This window comes from Lissotriton helveticus, chromosome 4_1 (genome assembly GCF_964261635.1).
Source record: "Lissotriton helveticus chromosome 4_1, aLisHel1.1, whole genome shotgun sequence".
Classification (NCBI taxonomy): domain Eukaryota; kingdom Metazoa; phylum Chordata; class Amphibia; order Caudata; family Salamandridae; genus Lissotriton; species Lissotriton helveticus.
The window spans coordinates 1518544623-1518569140 of NC_136063.1; the positions used below are offsets into that span (position 1 = coordinate 1518544623).

The following is a 24518-nucleotide window of genomic DNA, read 5'->3' on the forward strand; positions in this document are numbered from 1 at the left end:
ATGGAGAGAGAAGCAGGCACGACGGATTACAACGGGGGCAAAGGCCTGCGTTAACTACCCTTCACTATCTGCAAAGAGAGAGTACTCCTAATAGAAATGAGGGGTGGGGGGCAGCATTCAAAGCAGATCAGTGTGCATAAACACGAAAATGTTTTTACTTACCACGTACTTGACATTCGACAGCTTATGATATTTGCTATTAAAAAACCATTGAAATTCACTGAAAAAACCATAGGTTATAGACCATATATAGTTAGGAATTAGCATTTAAAAAACCTTATTTTACTCACACAAAACCATTGAAATTCCATATATAGTTAGTTGCACTAACTATATATCGCGCACCCGCAATCCACTGCTGATCATGTCACATATTACATCATTCATGACATGGTCAGTGACATCACTGATGACATCACTGATGACATCTCAAATGACATCACTGATGACATCACTGATGACAACATCCAGTGACTGTATGTTACTGTAAAGTTAAAATATGTCTTACATATTGAAGAATGAGTGGATGTATAAGTGTCTGGATGAAGGATTTAGTAGGTGCGTGACTGACTGTATGAGTGAGTGATTAAATGTGTCTCACTGAATGCATGGGTTAGTGACTAAACTGTCTTAATTTGTGCATCATTATGTCTGTTGTGATGTAAACTGCTGCATGTGTTGATCATTAGCTATACGAGAGGCTATATGTGTTATTAATTGGTTGCCCAAGTATTTCTATGGGAGATTGAGTTTGTGTGGGGGTGGCTGGAAGGTGTGTGACTCTATGCATAGATGTGTGAGCAGTTTATTCACTAGGTGTATGAGTTCAAGAGTGCATGTGGAAACAGCTACATGGGCAGTTGACTGTGTGCATGAGTGTATTGATGAGTGAATGGATATCTCAATGCTACATGTCATAGTAAGTACATATGTAAAACACAGTACATGTGAGAGTTGGCATATATAAATAACTGTGCATGAGAGCCACTGAATGAGTGAGTGGTTGTATCGATCATTGTGAACTTGTATCAGGGATTGTATAAGAGAGTAAATATGTGTTAGTATATGTTTCAATAAGTAAGGTGTGTTTAACTGTATAGTTGAAGAAATGGAGGTGAGATTGTTTCTTTGCATGACTGACTGGGTGTGTAAGTAACTCCATGGATGAGTGGCAGTGTGTGAGTGTCTGTATACACTGAGTGTATCTAAGGTTATATTAGAGTCTGAAGAGGTTTATCGTATTAGCACAAGAATGATGTCAAATGAGATGTCATCAGTGATGTCATCAGTGATGTCATTTGAGATGTCATCAGTGATGTCATCAGTGATGTCACTGACCATGTCATGAATGATGTAATATGTGACATGATCAGCAGTGGATTGCGGGTGCGCGATATATAGTTAGTGCAACTAACTATATATGGAATTTCAATGGTTTTGTGTGAGTAAAATAAGGTTTTTTAAATGCTAATTCCTAACTATATATGGTCTATAACCTATGGTTTTTTCAGTGAATATATATATATATATATATATGTATGTATATATATTTGTTTTTTTATTACCTACAATAGGTCGTTATATTTAGGACAGTGTCTCCGTAGGAAACACATTTTTTAGCTTGCATTTAGCTTTGGCACCATTTGACAAATCTTCATGAACTTTTAAAACAAAAAGTGTCATAGTGAGTCTTGTTGTGCATGGAAAGTTATGGGGTGATCCATCAAGCGGTGGCCGTTAAAAAGGGGGAGAAAAAAAGTGGTTTGACATGTTCTATCCCATTGACTCTTTAGACAGAGTTGCAGCCTGAAACGCTGAACAGAATTACACTAAATGTGGCATAAAGCTAGCTCATGTTCTGAAGACTGTGCTTTTTGTTATTTGGTGTAAATCTGTTCAGTAGTTGTTGAGAAAGTTAAGGAAATCCAAATTTGTATTTCTGCTATCGCGCCTAATTCACGAATAATAACAAGCTCCTGCAGAGAACTGCAGAGCTTTGATTGGCTACCAACACTTCAGCCAGAAAGTGTTGGCAGCCATCTTGTGAGTTGTGACTCAACTTCAGCTGAGCTCCAAAAACAAACCATGAAAAAAATAAAAGAGGGAATAGTAGGAATACCCTGTCTCCCCCCCACCAAGCCTTGGTCTTGGGTCCCAGAGGAAGCCTGGCAGGACAAGAAACAATTTTTATAAAAAAAGAATTTGCTGCGAATTCGTGAAATGTGCGGATAATTGTTTTAAAAACAAGTGAGGTCCTTAGAGGTGCGCTCTCCAACCCCAGAAATGGATAGGCTGCCCAGTATCTGAAGCAGGCTCAGAAGACAAAATGTCTCCTGTTTGGCTCCCCCTGGCCTTTCCCTTCAATTATTTTATCTTTATTTCATTCATGATTCTTGCTTTACTATATTCTTTATTTATTTATCTTTCTTTTTCGCTACTTTTCCTTTTTTATTTCATTCCCTTTTCCCCCTTCTTCCCTTCCTTGTTTAATTTCTTTCTCACTGTCTCCACTCCCAACATTTCCCTTTTCCGCTTCCTTGCTCCTGTTCACTTTATGCGCCCCTTTCTTTTTGCTCCCTATCCACATTATAACTACCTCTTCATTTCATTTTCATTTTCTCTTGTTTATTCTTTGTTTTATTATGTACTTTTAAAAAAATGGTGTCACTCTCATACACACTTCCTTATATCTCTTTTATAGACTCAGCCTTGAAAGCATCATTCATCTTTTCTCACCAATCTCGGCATTATTACTGTTTTGACTCTGGGCATATAGGGCCCGATTCACAGAACCAACTTAAGACAAAATCCTGAACTTACCACCATTTTGGTAACCACAAAAGGCACTTACTAATTTTGGTATTTACAGAAGGCACTTACTCATTTCGGGATTCACAGAAGTTAGGACTCCTAAATTTAGGACTCCTAAATGCCTTCTGTAAATACCGAAAGTCTTAAGGTTAGGATTTTTTTCAGTTTAGAAGTCCTAAAGTTAGGTGTCCTAACTTTACTACTCTGAAACTGAGAAAAATCCTAACTTTAAGACTTTTGGCATTCACAGAAGGCATTTAGGAGTCCTAAAGTTAGGTGTCCTAACTTTACTACTCCAAAACTGAGATATATCCTAACTTTAAGGCATTCAGTATTCACAGAAGGCATTTAGGAGTCCTAAAGTTAGGAGTCCTAACTGTACTACTCCTAAACTGAGAAAAATCCTAACTGTAAAACTTTCGGTATTTACAGAAGACATTTAGGAGTCCTAAAGTTAGGACTCCTAACTTCTACGAATACTGAAATGAGGTGCCTTCTGTGAATACCAAAATGAGTAAGTGCCTTCTGTAAATACCAAAATGTCATGAATGATGTAATATATGTGACATCATCAACAATGCATTGCGGGGGCGCGAGTTATAGTTAGCTGAACTAACTATAAGAGGGGAATTTCTATGGTTTTGTACGAGTGAAATGTCCAACTAACTATAACGTCCCTGAAACCTATGGTTTTTTCAGTGAATTTCTAAGGTTTTTTAATCCTAGTTACCATAGGAAAATTGCATCATTCTTTTCCCAATAACTTTGGCGCCGATTGACGAATCTTCACGAAATTTTTAAAACTCGTGGGGTGCTCTTGTCCGATTCTATCTTAACATTTTTGGGGTGATTCGGCAAGCGGGGGCCGAGAAAAAAGGGAAGTCCCAATACGTGATTTCTCCATGTTATTTCCCATAGGAACTTTAGCCACGACTAAAGCCCGAAATCATGAACGGAATTACACCAAATTTGGCAAAAAGGTAGCCCTTGGTTCAGAAAGAACTCTTTTTGTTAAATGGTATAAATCGATTCAGTAGTTCCTGAGAAATTTGAAAAAGAAACAATATTATATCTGGGCGAAGTCTAACCACACATGTCATAGTGAGATCTGATTGGCTGTCAGCATTTCATCCTGGAATTGCTGGCAGCCATCTTGGGACCAATATACGTGATATTGGCCTATTGAAATGCATTGTAGTGAATAAAAGATTTTGAGGGTTACCAAAAGGAGAACTATAAAGGGTGATAACAGACTTTAGTTACATTACAATTCATTTGTTGATGGTACCATACTAATTTCAGGAATTGTTGTGTGTTCTAAGGTGATTTTACCCTGTGAAAAACCTTCTGCTGAGATATCATGAATCATGTTTGAGAGAAAACTATTTTCACATGCTTGTCCCATAGAGTTTTGGAAGGTGCTCCAGAAGTTAAAATGAGAGCATATTTTCTGTACATTCTTTCTCAGTCATGTGAGAATGAAGTCTGACATTCTCAGTAAAACATGTACAAGGGCAGAGACTGTCAGTTGATTCCTTTGTGTTCTACTGCAGCTTCCCAGAGTGTTCTAAAGAACAACTAGAGCGCTAACAGCCTTACTTATGACAAAAGTATGGCACACCTGAAGCCATCTTGATTGGAATAAACTGGCAACACTTAAAACATTTAATTTAAAAAGGAAAGAAATGATGGGGTTCATTTTGTCATAGAAATTATGGGTAGTGCTGTAGAAAGAACAATTAAGACATGTTTCAAGTTTGTTCTCAAATATCTTCCTGTTATATTTCAACAGGAGCAGCCTGTCAGTTGATGCCTTTGTGTTCTACTGCAGCTTCCCAGAGTGTTCTAAAGAACAACTAGAGCGCTAACAGTCTTACTTATGACAAAATTATGGCACACCTGAAGCCATCTTGATTGGAATAAACTGGTAACTCTTAAAACATTTAATTTAAGAAGGAACAAAATGAGGGAGTTCATTTTGCCATAGAAATTATGGTTAGTGCTGCAGAAAGAAAATGTAGGGCATGTTTTAAGTGAGATCTCAAATCCTCTTCTATTTCATTAGAAAATTCTGACATGCAGACTGAAACAATCACTTTCAATACCAGCAGTAGACTTCCAGTTAACTCCCTGGAGAGCAGTAGCTTTACTACAGTGATCTAATGAACAACTAGAGTGCTAACATTCTGAATTTATGGCAAATGTGTGACACATCTAAATGCCTTCTTGATGGAATCAAAGTAAATAAAAAACAGAAAACATTTGCTACTGAGGAGACTGCATTAAATGAGGAAATTAGGAAGCGTCATAACAAATAAGTCTCCCAAGATGGCCACCAGAGAAAAAAGAGCTCAAATGTAGCACAAATATCACCCAGATGTAGCCCACATATAGCCCAATGACAGAAGTGTGCAAAACACTTTTTATTTTTAGTTTTTCTGCAGTGTTATATAGTGCAGACTGGTCAGGTATTGGAGCGTTACATCTTACTTGGATCACTTATTGCGTATTTTGCAAAAAGTACATGAGATTGATCTTGCGAAACATTGAACTTTACGATTCTGTTAACCTGAAGTTGCTCTTAACCGGGCTTTGTATAACCTGTTTTTACCTACTGGTTTTAATTAATTCTCACTGTATTGTATTAGGAAAGAAGATTTACTGTTTTTATTTACACTTTTAAGATCTATTTTTCTAAATCAGATCGAATAAGGTTTAATGAATTCTATGGCAGGACAGAGGCGAGGATTATGCATCTTTCCTCACTTTATTTGCATACCAGTTCAAAGAAAACGTAACACAACAATCATTAAACAAAAGACTACATAACTCATGAACCATTAGGGGGGTAGTCTCCAAGGCAACTATAGTCCAATCGTATCACAGTCCATCGTATATAATATTGTGACGTCCCTTCCTCTTCCTCTTTCTTCACTGCTCATCAGTTAAGTGCATTCCTTACATTCTTTGCTTAATCTGATGTTGTTGCTGTTTGCATAGCGGTTTCTTGTGCACGTTATTAGCATTATTGCCTTGGTATTGTTTCATATTCCCAGCACAGCAGACTCTTGCCCAAGCGCGTTCTCCCCGTCGCAGTTTCTCCCACTGTGCATTCTGCGCGCGGTGAGATCCTATCAGGCGCGGCTGGTCCGAGTGAGGCAGCTCCGTTGAGCGCTCCCACTGGTCTTTACGCGCGTTTGAGAGACTGGTCACTCCTTTAGTGTACGTTTGATTCCCGACCAACCCTCGCCTAATTTTGACACCGCTACGCGTGATTTCCCCACACGGCTATGTTAGTGACCAGCGCCACATGGTGGTGGTAATTGGTATTGCGCCTCAGTCTATTCTTATAACAGCTTTGGGGAAAGCCCAGCTTTTGGAGCACCGTCGAGGGGGCTGCCTTAAGGATTTTACGGGCATTTGTTCTGTGCACACACCCTCTGCTATCATGTTCTCCAGAATACCATTTTTACTCCTCCTACCAGTAAGTGGAAGAGGAATGGCCCCCCAACTTCTCTTTCCAGCAGTAGACCAAGCCCTCTCTCTGGCTATTTCTAGGGCGCTGGTTCCTCTTAGGGATCAGGTTCATAAGCTGGCGAAAAGCATCCCTTAGATGTTCAGTGACCCAGATCTGGTGGTGGCGGGTCCCAGAAGCTCCCAGATGGGAAATGAAAGGGGCGTTAAGCATAACGCGGGGCTCTTGGAAGGATTTGATAAACGTACGGAGACCTTCCTCAAGAGTGCGCGAATGCTAAAACATGCACCCTGCCTGGAGGAGGAGGAGCCTAGTGAAAATTACGAAGCTGTCATAACTATTGTAGACCCCGAAGGCGGGTTTCCCTTAGAGGGAGTGGGTGTATCGGAGGACGATTCCTCCTCCAATGAGGATAAGGACTCGGGGCGTTCCTGGCGCCCAGAGTCCCACTCCTCTCAGTCCCTGGTTAGGGACGGGGTCCACTCGGGCATGTTCAAGCCTACCCAACTTTACCATCCTAGCTTCGCGGAGTGGACCCGTCACGCCACAGTGGCAGAGTATGTGGTTGGGAAAATACATCAACCCCTTGAAAGGGAGGTCAGGAATAGGATGAGGGGAGAATGCCCCAGGGCCTCACTGAAGGCAAAGGTGGCACATAGGCTGATAAACACTAACCCCAGCACGACACCCCACACTACCCACATATAACTACACTACCCTAACCCCAAAAACACTACCACCAGCATGACTCCCTACACTACCCAAACACCACTGCACTACCCTAAACCCCAAATCTACCCCCAGCACAACCCCCTACACTACACAAACACCACTGCACTACCTTAAACCCCAAAACACTACCCCCAGCATGACCCCTTCACTACACAAATACCACTGCACTGCCTTAAACCCTAAAACACTACCCCCAGCACGACCCTTACACTACACAAACACCACTCCACTACCCTAAACCCTAAATATACCCCCAGCATGACCCCCTACACTACACAAACACCAATGCACTACCCTAAACCCTAAGTCCCTATCCCCATCACGATCCCCTTCCCTACCTAAACACAACTGCACTACCCTAAACCCTAAAACACTACCCCAGCATGACCCCCTTCACTACCCAAACACAACTGCACTACCCTAAACCCAAAAACACTACCCCCAGCATGACCCCCCTACACTACCCAAACACCACTGCACGACCCTAAACCGTAAAACACGACCCCCTACACTACACGAACACCCCTGCACAACCCTAAACCCTAAAACACTAGAAACCAGAATAACCCTCTACAGTACACAAACACCACTGCACTACCCGAAACCCTAAAACACTACCCCCAGCACAACCCCGTACACTACACAAACACCACTGCATTACCTTAAACCCAAAACTACACCCCAGCACTACCCCCTACACTACCCAAACACCACTGCACTACCCTAAACCCTAAAACACTATGCTCAGCATGACCCCCTACACTACACAAGCACCACTGCACTGCCCTAAACCCTAAAACACTACCCCCAGCATGACCCCCTACACTGCCCAAACACCACTTCACTAACCTAAACCCTAAAACACTACCCCAGCACGACTCCCTACACTACACAAACACCACTAGACTAACCTAAACCCTAAAACACTACCCCCAGCATGACTCCCTATGCTACCCAAACACCACTGCACTACACTAAACCCTAAATCCACCCCCAGCATGACCTCCCACACTACACAAACACAACCACAACTGCACTACCCTAAACCCTAAAACAATACCCCAGCACAACCCCCTACACTACCCAAACTCCACTGCACTACCCTAAACCCTAAAACACTAACCCTAGCATGACCCCCACACTACCCAAACACCACTGCCCTACCCTATACCCTAAAACACTACCCACAGCATGACCCCCTACACTACACAAACACCACTGCACTACTCTAAAACACTACCCCTACACTACACAAACACCACTGCACTACCCTAAACCCTAAAACACTACCCCAGCATGACCCCCTACACTTCCCAAACACCACTGCACTACCCTAAACCCCCCTACACTATACAAACATCACTGCACTACTATAAACCCGAAAACACTACCCCAGCATGATCCCCTCACAACACAAACACCACTGCACTACCCTAAACCCTAAATCTACCCCCAGCATGACTCCCTACACTACCCAAACACCACTGCCCTACCCTAAAATCTAAAGCACTACCCCCAGCATGAACCCCTACACTACCCAAACACCACTGCACTACCCTAAACCCTAAAACACAATGCCAGCACTACCCCCTACACTACCCAAACACCACTGCACTGCACTGCCCCCTGTTTCGTCGCCATCAATCGGTGAGACCTCTAAGATCTAACCAGCGAAATCTGCTGGTAGTACCCAGGGTGAAGCTAGCCCGGATGGGTGGCCGCCAGCTTTCCTTCCAAGCAGCCAAGGGATGGAACAAACTCCCAGATATCATCAGGCATGAAACTAATCATCTGGCTTTCAGGAAGCGTCTAAAGACTGCCGGTCAGTGCCCCTCGTTGTGTCCTGCGCTGTTGTTGCCTCTCTTTTTCCTTAACTGTACTGCCCTTATTGTGTAGTTGTTTAAATCCATGTGCCAGTTTTGTATTGTTGGTAATCCCCGGCCCGACCATCCTAGTGTGCCTGTCGCTCCTGCCAAAAGCAAGTCTGTCTGCACCCGTCCGCAGTCAGCGCCAGGACTCTAGGATCTCTGATCATCCACCGCTATGACCGAGCCGCACTCCTCACACTCAACCCCGGAAGGAACAACCTCTGCCAGCCGGCAACACCAAACACAACCCACAGTGAGTTCTCCTGCCACCACTGTTGTCAGAGTTTCACCACCAGCACCGTAGATGCCCTGATGTGCATCCTCCTCAATGTACGCTCCCTGCACAGACACGCCATAGAGAGCTGGAACCTCCTAGACACCCTCTCACTAGATGTCACCTTCTTCACAGAAACCTGGAGCAAAGCCTCCTCCCAACCCGACATCGCCATCCCAATCCCGGACAGATACAAGATACAGAGGTAAGACCGCCACAATCACCCAGGTGAAGGACTCGCCATTGCACACAAAAACTTCCTCTGCCTTTCCACCTCGAGCGACGCTTTCTCTGCCGCCCAATACCTGCATTTTGAGATCCAGACCAGCCCGAACTCCACTCTCCGCAGCACCCTCGCCTACAGACCTCCAGGACCTTTTTGCCAACACCATCACTGACCTCATAGCACCCCAAGCCATTTCTTCCATGGACTACATACTTGTTGGAGACCTTAACTTCCACCTCAACAACCCCATTGACCCCAACTCCACCACCCTACTGGACAACCTCACAAATATCGGACTGAAACAACTCATCACCACTTCCACCCACAAGGCACGAAGCACCCTCGACCCCATCTGTGCAGGAGGGAACAGCATCCACTTCAGCCACACCACGCAGCCACCATGGACTGACCACCACTGCGTACATTTTATCATCGACAAACCCAAGCTGCCCAAACCAGCTCCACGCCCTGCTGGAAGGAACAGGAGCAGAGTCACCAAGGAGCAGCTCAACGCCACCCTCAACCGCGACACCACCATTGTCACAACCAACTCCAACCTCGCAGCCTGAGAACTTCACACATAAATCTCCAACTGCACAGACAAGCTCACCCCTCTACGCAACTCCAACAGACAGCACCCTGGGAAAGCCACCTATTTTAACCGCTCATCTATAAAAGGCAAGATGCACCTACAGACCCCTCGAGAAGAACTAGAGAAACTGCAAGACATCTGAAAACCACAACACCTACAAGAAAGCCGTGACGGAATACCATCAATGCATCAGAACCCCGAAAAGAACCTTCATCCGCAATAAAACCTTTGCTAACTCTAGCAACTCCAAGAAACTCTTCAGCGTTATCCAAGAATTCATCAAGCACCCCATCAAAACCACAGACAACACCCCCTCCCAGGGCCTCTGTGACAAGCTCAGAACGTACTTCCATATGAAAATCAAGAACTTCTATGACAACTTCAATGACCAGATACTGGACCGTGCCTCCACCTTACCCTCAGCCTAAGCCAACGCAAGCCAGCCCACAATCTCCTCCTAAAGAGACTGCAATAACCATGAAAGGCATCCACTTGGGCCCCCCCACAGAACCCTGTCCTCCGCACATCTACCATAGAGCTGCCACCACCATCGCACCAGAACTAAGACACCCCATCAACGCCACTTTCAAGATCGTCACCTTCCCCAACAACTGGAAATGCGCAGAATGCAGGCCCCTACGCGAGAAGCCCTCAGCAGATCCCATGGACCCCAAGAACTACCCGCCCATCTCCCTCCTCACCTTCACTGCAAAAGTCACTTTGAAAACTGCCAATGCACATCTATCAAGGTTCGAGTACAACCCATCCTTGACTCCTCCCAATCCGGATTCCACAGCAACCACGGCACCAAGACCACCCTAATCGCCGCCACAGACCACATCCACACTCTCCTTGACCAAGGCCACACTGCAGCCCTGATCCTACTCAACCTGTCAGCAGCATTCAACACCGTCTCCCACCGCACACTCACTGCCAGACTACACAACACCTGAAGTAAGTAAAAGACAATTACGGAAAGGTTAGGCGATAACAAACAACATTTAGAGCCTCTAATTGAAACCGTTCTGTGTTAATGTTACAGAACCTGGTGTGCCTCTCGATAGAAAGCCTGCCATATATTCGGCCCAGAGGACAAGCACTGGCAGACATGAAAGCTCATTAAACAGTAAGTCATACTGAGTTTAATTTGGTTCTACATAACAAGTAACAACACGATGTCCCCAAAGATAAAAATAAACATTTATTGTGTTTCACTTTGCAGAAAAACGCCAGTCAAGAGTCTGAAATAAACAGAATAGACCAGTACATACAGCATAAGGAGGTAAAAATAATTGTCGACAACTTACTTGTAGGTGACATTAAATGTGAAGGTCCCACATTAAAGTATGTCCTTCGCTTATTTTAATACAGGTACCCAACTAATAAGCCCTGAAGAAAAGTCAGATAAATGAAATACGGGCTTGAAAACGCGTCGGCTTTGGTACATCCGTCGTAAAAACGAATGCTCTTTCCGCAAAAGGCCCTATAATAATTCCATGAATGTAATGGATAAAAAATTACGCACTGTGTTTTGAGCCTTTGCGTGATCAGGTTTAAACCAAAAATGTCTAATATATAAACCTGGTAGAATCATTTGGTAGGGTACAACTGTGAAGTTAGATAACAAAAAAATGTTTTTCTTGTTAAATGTATTGTATAATATGTAATGGTGAAATGTTTTCAATGTCTTTTGTATTGCAAAAAGTGTATATAGTAAGTGTAAATATATGTCCCGTGTACGGCCACGAAAAAAACCTCAGACTTGGTTAAAAAATTGGTGAAATTTGTATTATCCTTTTTCCAAAAAAAAGTACATGTAAGCGCCCAAGGATTCATTTTTTTGGGTGTGATTCTGCTCAAAAATAAAAAAGTGGCAGATCAAAACAGTGACCGGGTCCCTCTTTTTTCACAAATTTAGATGTTGTCCTACCCGGCCACAGTGCAGGACACAACCCCCCTTTGTTATTGAAATTGATAGAGCGGTAAATTCTCCGCGTGGGTTAAGCACGAAAATCATTGCATTAACCAACACAGTACAGGAACACACTATCTAGATAGGCTGGACCCCAGTCTATCAAAGTATGTCTGAGGAAGAAACGTTGTCGTACACAGAGGCATACACAAAGAACTTAATTGCAGGACCTTCACCTTTTGCGTCACTTAAACTCAGTACAAAGGCCCAACAGCAGAATGAAACAGACAAACCGATGTGCTTAAGCAAAAAACACGTCCGAACTGAATTACAAGGGCATTTTTTGTTCCCGCATTTAAAATCTGGCACAATACCTTGGGGACTTCAAGTTAAAAATGTCCCAGTGGTCTTTACAGAGGACCCGGTGTATAAGAAAGGGTTCAGCTACATAGCCACCAAATGTAGCCGGGACTTAATGGTCCATACGGTAGAAACTGCGCAAAGAATTTGTGCAAAAGAACAGGAGGAAATCGACGCCTTAACAAAGGCGATTAGTGATAATCATAGCACATTGGAGGCAAAAGAGCTACTGGAAAAAATTGATAAAGACCTTCAAACGTTCAAGGATAATACAATAAATTAGAGAATCAACAAGTTTGAGAAAGACCTCAAGGCATTTAACATTAAGACGTTATATCCATATTTGAGGGAAGATTATTATACCCAGCAGGAATCCCGCCGCGCTCTTTCCCAATATCAAGGAAGATCAAAAAATCGCTTTCTAACCTTCTCAGAGAGTTCATCTTCTGAGACATCTGGTGATTCAGATCCCAGGGAAGGTACCTCAAAACGCCCGAATACTTTTTTAGAAAAGGGCGAGGGCAGAGGGCGGGTAAGGTTCAAACCTCAACCACAAGCATGGGATATGAGAACCCGCAGCAAAAACTACTACAAGTCGTAAATGACTCATCCATCATTAATCTTTCCTCTAAACAACTTTCCATTCATGAACAATCAGTCCTTGAACTTGGGATCAAATTTGTTCCCAGTACAAACACAGATATAGTCAATTTAAAAATAGAAGCCCATGATCTATTTAGAAAAATTAGACTAAAAGCATTTTTCCATAATAAAGAAAATACAAAGACACCTGAGCCATCAAATTTATCCAACAAGTCGACTTTCACTCCTACTTCACAAATGGTCCCCAAACAAATTTTAGCGTTTGAGCAAGCCGTTCTTTCCTCACTCACGCAGTTGGGCAAACAGAAAAACTTCTCCAAAAAAAACATTACGAAAGACCAACAGAAAGCAATCAAACAACTAAGTGAAGACACATCAATAGTGGTGAAGCCGGCCGACAAAGGGGGTGCCCTGGTGGTATGGCAGAAAGAGAAATATGTAGAAGAAGCCAACAGTCAGATTGGTAATATTGAATGGTATAGGAAGTTAACTGAAGACCCTTCAAATAAGATACAAAATGCGATACAAATCAAATTAAAGGAAGGACTTGACGAGGGCATATTAGGCCCAAAGGAATTTGATTACTTAAACAAAAAAAATCCCCGTGTTCCTGTAATCTATTTCCTACCAAAGGTTCACAAAAACCTACAGAACCCACCTGGGAGACCTATCGTCTCCGGGTGTGAGTCCATCCTAGAGCCGATTGCCAAGTATGTGGATATCTTCTTAAAGCCATTCATGAGTGAGGTCAAGTCGCATATTAAAGATACGGCTGACTTCATCAATAAGATCGAACAATCACCATTTGATGATAATAACGAGCTGATGGTGGCATTTGATATCATTTCGCTATACACTCAAATCCCCCAAGACGAGGGACTAGAAGCCATTGAGTTTTTCTTGGACACCAGACCTAAACCTCAAAGAGTCCCAACCAAATTTATAATCGAGCTGGCCAGCTTGGCACTAAAACTGAATTTTTTTAGATTCATGGACACCTTCTACATGCAGGTGAAGGGGACCGCCATGGGATGCCCTTATGCTCCCGAGATGGCGGTCCTCATCATGGCCCTGTATGAGGAGCGGTTCATTTATCAAAATAATCCGTATATCGAACACATCACCAGATGGTATTGCCATATCGATGACGTCTGGTGCCAGTGGAAAGGTACGAAAATACAATTGACGGAAATCCACCACTGGTTAAACAGCAGGCATCCAGACATAAAATTCAGCATGACTTACAGTAATTCACGACTAACATTCCTAGACGTCGAGGTCTTTCATCAAAATCATGAATTGATAACCACTCTACATCGAAAACAGACAGATAAAAACACCATTCTCCACTACCGGAGTTTCCACCCACAGAGCCTCAAAGAGAATCTTCCATACAGTCAGCTTTTGCGGATTAGACGCAATTGCTTCAGAAAAGAAGATTACTTGATACATGCAGAGGTGTTGTGCGAACAGCTAAAAGAACGAGGGTATCCCAAAAAAATGTTAAAACACGCCACCAAGCGAGCGTGGTTCACACCTCGAGAAGCTCTACTAACTAAAAAAGAGAAGAAACCACTTGAACAATTGGTATGCTTTCAACCTATGGGCCGCTGACCAACAAATTCAAATATGTGGTTTTAAAAAACTGGCATTTGTTGTCTAATTTGGAAATTCTGTTTGCCAAACCTATGTTTGCGCTTAAAAAGAACAAGAGCATAGGGCAACAAATAATCAGAGCGGACCTAGGTCCCACAAAAGTCAATTTTGCATTATACTTTAATGCAACTAATGGTACGAAAATGAATGACCTCATATTCTATACATTCAGAGCAGCTAAATGGTGCAATGCCTTCACTAGGATGCTTACCATAAAAACTATGAAAAACATTCCTCACGGCTTAAAAATGTCAACCACACCATCACAAAGATGCAGAGCCGAACTTAACATCACGATATATAAATCTGGAATAGTGCTGATACAAGCAGCAAATCGAGATCTAGAGAGATTTGCCAAGACTTTCCGATCGATAAAAGACTCAATGGACGACCCGAGTCATCAACTTCTCCTAACCCCACCTTTAGACACTCTAGACAGTCACGATGTCACCATCAGAGGCACAATTAGAACCAGGAGCCATCATGCGCCGGCGTCAACATCAGCGACTACTCAGGTAAAGTTAACTGGTCCAGTAAGGCCTATACTAGAGAACACGACTAGAATAACTGAGAAGTCTACCTATCAAACAAACAAAGAACATTGTCAGCGCCTAAGAGAAGAATCGTCCCTACTCCCGAACCATGAGACCCCTCAAGTAGATCTTACACTGGCAGCGAGGGTAGCGCCACCTAACAATCATGAATTAGATGAGACAGAAGACAACAACCTTCCTTCAACCCAAACGCTCGCCAGCACTATACCAACGTATACACCTCCATCAACAAACGAACTCTCAACAACACAGGACCTATCTAACTCCACCAACCTCCCTACACCTCACGCCAACACAACACCAGCGGCTTACAGACCCTCAACCTCTAACAAGATCCTACCAACTCAGAACATACCCAGCACCAACGACACACCTAATGGTGAGGGAATAGACAATCAAAAAGAGAAGATAAAGAAAATGGCAGCGCATCTAAGAACCATCCCAAAAAGGAGAAGAGTTGAGCGGATGTACAGATCGGCCGGACCAAAGAAATCTCACCAGAACAAGAAGGACTTTAATAAGCTTCAGAAACTAGTGAGCAAGCTAGCACAAGCCACTATGAATACCATACAGGCGATAGAAAAAATCGAAGAGAGGACAGCGAACATTCACGCAAAAGTCACGGATATCCAAAATCTTGTACATTCCTCACATAGAAAGAGCAACGAGGCGGACATGCGTTTAAAACAGAGAGACAACCGACCAGACAGGACTGAACCACTATCTAACGAGGAAACGCTGGCCTTAATCCGAACATATGACCTATCGGACCACAAGGAAGAAGAGAGAATCCAAACAGTCCCGCTAGACATTAACAGGACAGCGAGAAAAAACGATAGAACATCCAACCCCCACAATTTACAGCACATTCAGCTAACACCAAACGAAGCCGAAAACGCGAACGCTATTAAAAGAGAAAAACATCTATCCTGTCTACTACTCAACTGCCGATCAGCAACCAAACATGCATCGGACATAGCGGACCTCATCCTCAACAAGGACATTGACCTGGCAATCCTTGCAGAAATTTGGCTTACGGAATCCTCATCACCAACCATGGATCTGCTGATACCACCGCAATTCAACGTTTTGAGACTGGACAGACACGGAAAACTAGGGGGAGGGATAGCCTGTATTCATCGATCTGACATAGAGGTTAAACAAATTCAGACCGACCCACTCGAATCCTGTGAGTATCTTGGTCTTAACATAAGATCATCTAACACTCAATGGTGCAACCTGCATACTTTCTACCACCCACCAGGAGATAACACAAAGTTTACAGCAGAGTTAATGGAGATCATAACAGCCAACTCTAACGACGATGCCAATAACATATTCCTAGGCGACTTCAACCTGCACTGGGAGAACAGCAATGACAAACTGGTCAACATGCTTAAAGGTTTCCTCACTGAACTAAACCTCACTCAAGCGTGCACACTGCCCACACATTCTAAAGGAGGGACGTTAGACTGGATAATCTCAAGAAACAAAGCTGCAACAATCCACTCCATAACACCATGTGACTGGTCTGATCATCACGCCATAACATTCATGATACCCACAACGAGGAAAGGTAAGACCAGGCAACCCTTCAAGACCAAAAAATGGACTCGAGACACAAAAGAAGCAAATATGGAACTACTGGTCGAAAGCTGTGAAAGAGACTTAAAGCCACCCAACAACCTGGAAAAAGTTAACGAACTGACGGAACACTACATAGCAACTGTCGAAAATATCGTTAATAACACCATGCCATTAAAAATGAAACGAATCTCAGAAAAGACTAAAAACCCGTGGTTCAACGAAGCACTAAATGAAGATAGACGCAAATTGAGAATGGCCGAAAGAAAATGGAGGCAACACCCATCATCTCCTGAACTGGAAGCCCTCAGAAAAACAAGGAAACAATATAATAAAAAGATCATCAACTCAAAAAAGGAATTTATAAGAGCAGAACTGGATAATGCCAAAAACAGACCACGAAAACTATTTGAAATCCTAAAGGAGCAATCAAACAAACTGGCCAAAACAGTGCAAGAAAATTCAAAAACACCTCTAAGCTGTGATGATTTCTCCACATTTTTCACGGAAAAAGCCAAAGCTCTCGAAATAGAGCTTAAAAACTCGGCGTTGAACGTTCCCAACGAACCTCAGTCTACTAACGATGCCAACTCTACAACGGTCTGCACTATGGCAAAAAACAAGGCGAGCTGGGAAACATTTGATCTGTACGACCAACACACGATTGCCAAGACGCTCTCAGGAATCAAACCTAACAACCACTACCAAGACCCTCTGCCTGCAAAATGCGTAAAAGAAATCAATCACATCCTGATTCCAATATGGACCGAAATAATAAATGCGTCACTGTCAGAAGGGATCCTTCCCGACTGCCTAAAAACAGGCCAAGTCATTCCCATAATCAAAAAACCCACAGCAGATTCATCAGATCCAAATAACTTTCGCCCAGTGACCAACATCCCTTTACTGGCCAAGTTGACCGAGAAATGTGTGCAGAACCAACTGAGTCAACACATCACTAAATTTTCCTTGCTAGATGAATGCCAATCGGGATTCAGAGCAGGGCACAGCACTGAAACAGCGATTCTCCACATTACTGATGACGCATTACAGGCCCTTGACCAAAATAAAGCATGCTTACTGATTCTCCTAGACTTGTCATCGGCATTTGATACGGTAAATCATGAAGCATTACTGACCAGGCTACGGGACAGGATGGGAATATCGGGAATAGTGCTGAAATGGTTCGAGTCCTTTTTACAGAACAGAACACAGCGCTTCATGGTCAACCAATCAATCTCTCTTCCTTGCCCTAACACAATTGGAGTCCCTCAAGGATCGACACTATCCCCAGATCTGTTTAACCTATACGTCGAGCCACTCACAGAAATCCTCCAAAAATCTCAAATATCCTATCACATGTATGCTGACGACACGCAAATGTACGTAAAGATCGGATCCATAAAAGAATTGGAATTAATGAATGAGACACTAAAAATGGCACTTCAATGGTTAACGGCAAACCACCTGAAGCTGAATGCTCATAAAACAGAGTTCCTACTAATCTCTCCACCAAAGAGGAATACAGAAATAAAGGAATGGATGAAAGTCGTGACTGCGCTAAACTGCACCCCAACTCTTGTCAACTCAGCCAAATCTCTAGGAATCATCTTAGATGAGAACCTAGACATGAAAGCCCACATTAACTCAATGGCGAAAAGTGCCCGCTTTCACTTGAACTACCTAAGAAAATTGAAACCATTCATCACAGAGTCAGACCTCAAATTGGCAATCCAATCCTTAGTTATCTCGAGGATCGAATATGGGTGCACCACCTTGGCGGGATTACCAAAAATGTCCACAGCACCATTGAAAGCCTGTCTTAACGCTGCAGCAAGACTTATCACCGGAACTAGGAAATATGACCATATATCCCCGCACCTAAAAGCATTAAACTGGCTACCATATGAAGCAAGAATCCAAATGAAGATAGCATGTATCACACATAAAGCATTACACGACAACACCCCAAGATATCTAGCAAAGAAAATTCAGTTGTCCGGTGGCAACCGACCTTCTAGGAGTGCTGGGGAGCTGCTACTACGACCAGCCTTCTTCCGAAAGAAGAAAACCTATGACAGAGCGTTCTCGGGAGCGGCCCCCAGAGTATGGAACTCACTCCCTCCAAACATCAGGAAGATCCAGAATCTGGTCACATTCAAACGGGAAGTGAAGAGCCTACTGATGAACAGATACATTACTTAGCGAAGATCACTGATCATAGATCTGCTATAATACTGCCTTAGTACAGATCTTGTACGCCACTAGATTGGGAGGCACAGGCAATACTATAATGGAACACATATCCTATGATACTAGAACAACCCAAAGGCTAATAGGAATGGAGATTTGACTGAACAGGAGAACAGCATCTTCATGAACTTATACCATGCTACCTCATACATGAACCTATACCGTGCTACCTCACTTTTGTAATATATACATGTTTTGTTATTATTTAATCATAGCATATTTACTTACGCTAACGTCACATGTGTCACGAATATATATGTCATCTACCTCAATGCGGTTGCTTGTTAACTGCTTATACATATGCTAACCTTGTTTCCTTTTCTTACTTCATGTTAAGCGCTCTGATACCCACGGGTCTTGTTCGCGCTATACAAAACTTTTTAATAAATAAATAAATAAATAAATAAATAAAAGTGATTTACGTTCCCTATGAAAGTTAAATCCGGTGAAAGGCCACCACAAGTGCGGTACCTGTATATCATGTGAAGCGCTCTGATACCCACGGGCCTTGTTCGCGCTATACAAAACTTTTTAATAAATAAATAAATAAATAAATAAATAAAAGTGATTTACGTTCCCTATGAAAGTTAAATCCGGTGAAAGGCCACCACAAGTGCGGTACCTGTATATCGTGTGCCAGCACTATTGAGGGAACCATGTTCGAACATAACACCATTAAATGGACCCATAACGAATTTACCAATTGTAAAAGTAAAAACATCGTTTACGTAATAGTCTGCCCTTGTGACAAACTATACATTGGGAAAACAAACCAGCAAATCACCCAAAGATTGGCACAACACCGTTCAAGAATCAAACAAAAGGTGCTGACCGCACCCATGGTACAGCATTTTATGGACCTCGGGCACACAGAAAAAGATCTAAAATGGTCCGTACTGTCCGGAATAAAGGCTCCTCCACGTGGTGGTAATGTAGAGACACTACTGTTAAGAAGAAAAGCGTACCTTATCGCGAAATACGACTGCGTGAGTGTTGGCTTGAACGAGTATGGAGAATGCTGAAATAGATTACACGAGTTCAATGTATAAATGACCACTGACCCAAATTTATTAAAAAAGAAATTCGACCACACGCAGTAATTAACCTGTACACTTTAATGAACCTTCGGACTACATGTCCCACAACCATCTGAGGGCATGTCCCAGTCAAATGAGGTCATGTGACTTTGCCCAAACACTCACTGGAGGAAAAACTCGGCAGGATGCAAGCAGCCACAAGTGAACACTGCAGGTAATGCCATAGCTGACAAATAATATCGAAATCCCCGCAAGGAAAATAAATCTTTTAATGCGCACATTATTTTCCCTGTTTAAAATCACAGTGCATGCGGTAAATAGGACACGACCGAGAGAGGCGGCGCCCCTTCCCTAAACGACGTCATCGTATAAACACACCGAGAGCCTGAAGTAAGTAAAAGACAATTACGGAAAGGTTAGGCGATAACAAACAACATTTAGAGCCTCTAATTGAAACCGTTCTGTGTTAATGTTACAGAACCTGGTGTGCCCCTCGATAGAAAGCATGCCATAAATTCGGCCCAGAGGACAAGCACTGGCAGACATGAAAGCTCATTAAACAGTAAGTCATACTGAGTTTAATTTGGTTCTACATAACAAGTAACAACACGATGTCCCCAAAGATAAAAAGAAACATTTATTGTGTTTCACTTTGCAGAAAAACGCCAGTCAAGAGTCTGAAATAAACAGAATAGACCAGTACATACAGCATAAGGAGGTAAAAATAATTGTCGACAACTTACTTGTAGGTGACATTAAATGTGAAGGTCCCACATTAAAGTATGTCCTTCGCTTATTTTAATACAGGTACCCAACTAATAAGCCCTGAAGAAAAGTCAGATAAATGAAATACGGGCTTGGAAACGCGTCGGCTTTGGTACATTCGTCGTAAAAACGAATGCTCTTTCCGCAAAAGTCCCTATAATAATTCCATGAATGTAATGGATAAAAAATTACGCACTATGTTTTGAGCCTTTGCGTGATCAGGTTTAAACCAAAAATGTCTAATATATAAACCTGGTAGAATCATTTGGTAGGGTACAACTGTGAAGTTAGATAACAAAAAAAAAAATTCTTGTTAAATGTATTGTGTAATATGTAATGGTGAAATGTTTTCAATGTATTTTGTATTGTAAAATGTGTATATAGTAAGTGTAAATATATGTCCCATGTACGGCCACAAAAAAAACCTCAGACTTGGTTAAAAAATTGGTGAAATTTGTATTATCCTTTTTCCAAAAAAAAGTACATATGAGCGCCCAAGGATTAATTACCTTTGGGTGTGATTCTGCTCAAAAATAAAAAAGTGGCAGATCAAAACAGTGACCGGGTCCCTCTTTTTTCACAGACTACACAACACTGGCATACAAGGAACCGCCCTTGACTGGATCCGCTCATTCCTCATAGGCAGAAGCCAAACTGCCACCTTCCCCTCCAAACCCATGGAAATCAACTGCAGAGTACCCCCGGGATTATTACTCAGCCCAACTCTATTCAACATCTACATGGCCTCCCTCGCCGCCATCGTCAAACAGCACGGACCCAGCATTGTATCCTACTCCGAAGACTCCCAGCTCATCCTCTCCCACACTAAAGACCCCACCACCACTCGACTCAGTTTCCAGGTAGAAATGCAGAACGTCACATCCTGGATGAGCAACATCTGCCAGAAACTCAACTTGGATAAAACAGAAGTCCCCGTCAGCATGGAACAACACCTGATGGCCCACCGCCCTCAGCACCCCTCCAACACCCACGAACCATGCCAGAAACCTCAGCAGCATACTCAACACCTCCCTCTCCATGAACCAACAGGTCAACGCCGTCGCCTCCAGCTGCTTCAACACCCTTTGAATTCTCTGTAAGACCTTCAAATGGATCACCCCTGAGGCAAGGAAGACAGTCACACACACATAAATAACCAGCAGACTGGACAACGAAAATGTCCTCTATGACGGCATCAATAAGTCTCTACTCTGCAAGCTGCAGACAATAAAAAATACCTCAGCCGGACTCGTCCTCGGCATCCCGCCACACAAACACATCAACCAATACCTACGGAACCTCCACTGGCTCCCCGTTGAGAAGACAGTCACTTTCAAGATACTCGCCCACACCTACAAATGCCTCCACAACACCGGACCCCAATACCTCAACAAGAGAATCACTTTCCACCCACCCAAAAATAAACTCCAATCCACCAACCTCCCCATCGCTGAAACACTGTGCATCCGCAAAGCCAGGTCAGGGGGAAGAGCTTTCTCCTCCATATCAGCCAAGACCTGGAACGAGCTCCCGATCTACATCAGGCACGCCCCCTCGCTGAACACCTTCAGAAAGACACTCAAGAAATGGCTGTTCAACTGTACGCAACTGCTGCCCCGCCACCCCCAGCACCTTGAGACCCTGGCGGGTGAGTAGTGCGCTCACAAAATCCCTGATTGATTGATTGATTCATGACCTCCAAGTGGTGCCCCTCAGGTCTGATACACTTGGTGTGTCTCAAGGAGATGTATTGAACCTTTTGGGCTTTTTGCAACTGCGAGCGAGCCTGCTCGCACTGAGACCTCACCACTCACACCATGATTCAACGTGAAGCTCTGGCAGCCGCCTCTTCACACTACAGCATCGATCGCTAGTGGGGACTGCCTATGCAAAGCTCCAGAAAAACCTGGCAGACATAACCATCCTTTTTCGTGCTACTCCGGCAGTATACCAGCGATTCCCTACGTGCTCCTTGCAGCCCCCCTCCATCACGAATGGCACAGATTTGAGAAGGTAAAGTTCAGCAGTCCTAACCTGGTCACTACAGCCAACCGGTACTCCATCACTGTCAGCCAAAGTGTGACTTTGACCTGGTCTAGCATGACCAGATATCCCTAGTTGGTGCTTTGTGCTTTATGGCACTATTTTCACATAAATCTTTTAAAAATCATATTCCAGTTCTAGTGATTGGATTTTTGTCATTTAGGTCTTGAATTTATTACATTTTACCCTATTTTTCTAAGTTGGTGTGGGATCCTTTTTGTGTGGTATTTTTCACTTTATTACTATTTGAAGTGTTACACAAATACTTTACAGATTGCCTCTAAGTTAACCCTGACTGTTCTGTGCCAAGCTACCAGAGGGTTGAGCACAGGTTAATTTAGGGTTGACTTGTGCCTCACCCTGAGAAGGATTGTATTTGCTGCTTGGCCCGAGCCACAACCCAGTCAAGCAACAACCCAATTTCTCACACACTTGCTGCAAAGTTCCTTGTGAGTCCAGCAGTTTTTAGGCAGCAATAAAAATGTCTAGATAACTCTAGTGAGTAATGTTCCTGCTGGAGAGAGATCGAAGTTGTGTCTAGTGGTAGTTAAACTCCTCATAAAGTGGTGCTGAAGGATAATATGCCTTCTACAACGCAGATTACAGAATGTATTTAGGTGGATAGCTCAGTGAGTTACTGCATTTAACACAGAAGTTCATAAGTTACAATCCTAATATAGAATATTGATTTATGAACTGCCACAAAAGAGCAGCATGCAAATTGCATAATATAGGTTAGAACACTGTTTTTTCCCCAGTCTTTCATTATCTATTCGTAATGTTGCCAAAAAAGGTTCCATTGGGGTGGATACACATTCTTATTAGTAAACCTAATAAGCTTTAAAACAAATTAAATGTATGTTAGAGAGGGGCTATGGAGCTATGAGGGCACTGTTGAAGGGTGGTAGAGAGGGAATCATTGGAGGAGGTCATTGGTGGGGGAGGGGGTGCAAAGATGCAATTGTCGCACTCAGCGCCACCAGAGCTAAAGCACAGGTCTGCTTTCAGATTCAAGTCAAATAGTGGTAAATTAGGTTGCGGGCTATAACTCTCATTAATAGTTATCATTTCAGACCAAGCGTGGACAGAGAAACTCAGACGCTGTCTACATTCAATATCTGACCCTAGAAAAACCAATACATTGCTAATATGCTGCACAAATATGAGTCAGTTTGATGTTTTAATAGTATCCTTTGAAAGTGCTGAGGTGGAAAGAGGATATCCCTGGCACAACAAGTCAATGGAGGTTTAATTACACGTTGGTGCCGGTACAATAGGGCACTGCTGAATGATGTTTGCTCCTCTCCCTTTGGCTGCCACAGATGTGACCGCCGAAGCTCTGTTTGAAAATACTGTGTAAATACTAGGTCGATTTGTCCACGTCCCTGCAGCTCTTCACTGCCATTCCTTTTTGTATGCTTTCACTTTTTTATTGGAAAATTCTAGAGACAATCAAATATATTCTGGCAGATTTGTTACTTGAACAGAAGTCAGCCAGTACCCCATGCAACAGTTTTGAAACAATATTGCCAGTTTTTGCATTGGCGCCAAGTAAGAGGTAAGTGCAAATTCAAACTTGTTCATTTTTCACAATCTTTATTTTGTATTATTTGCTAGCCATCATAAACTCCCAAAATCCACCCATAGACTTGTGTGATTTTTAAAGGTTCTCACCGGATTCCTTTCACCGATGTATTTTTCAAAAAGGAATGCCCGATATCCTCCTATGAACACTTCCTAAAACTGAGGACATGAATTAAAATAGCTGAAACC

General features: G+C 43.0%; 1 protein-coding gene across 3 annotated transcripts in view; it reads right to left on the reverse strand.

The window, feature by feature from the left end:
• Positions 1-24518, reverse strand: part of LOC144829209 (aromatic-L-amino-acid decarboxylase-like) — a 799768-nt gene that overhangs the window by 128397 nt on the left and 646853 nt on the right. The window lies entirely within an intron of this gene.